We start from the raw sequence: 627 nt of genomic DNA, 5'->3' as shown, positions 1-627 counted from the left end.
TTAGTAAAGTGGGTGAGATATAACACCCAAAATACCCCCTTCCTCTGTCGACCTTACTAGTATTGTTTGTACTTGTTACCTTTGCTCTTTCTTTATATCCATGTTTGAATGGATTGAGTCAAGAGTGGAAGTTCAGACTATGATAATGTTTTCCTTCAATATTGATCCCAGCTTTACTCTTCAGTACACATTCAGAAATTGTTAATCACACAATTTATGTACATTTGTTTCTCATGAAAAAAAGATTTAATTAAAAGCAGGATATTCCTATTGAATTTCCTGTCTACTTTAAAATTTATTTAAAAAATTAAGAAACAGCAAGGATTATATATATTGAATTTATTTCTACAAATACCTCGAATTACTATAATATTATGCAGTTTTGACTCGAAAAAAAAAATTTTTTAACTGAAAACCAATTTTTCTCCATTTATTTCAGGGACATTTCTGCTGTTAGATGGCACCAATGGTTCAACCTCATCAGCTGTGGTTAGTCCATGTTACTATAGCCACCGGTCTCTCCCACCAGCAGTGTATCAACTTCATCTAGAAATTCTGCTGTATAGTAGAAAGAGCAATAAAGACAACCTGACAATAAGTTACTGGATCCAGAGGAAAGAAACCATT

Source organism: Saccostrea echinata, unplaced genomic scaffold (assembly GCF_033153115.1).
Source record: "Saccostrea echinata isolate AGI-Se365-2 ecotype Australia unplaced genomic scaffold, CSIRO_AGI_Sech_v1 ptg000009l, whole genome shotgun sequence".
Classification (NCBI taxonomy): domain Eukaryota; kingdom Metazoa; phylum Mollusca; class Bivalvia; order Ostreida; family Ostreidae; genus Saccostrea; species Saccostrea echinata.
The sequence above is the reverse complement of the archived record's forward strand: the minus strand, read 5'-3'. Positions refer to the sequence as shown.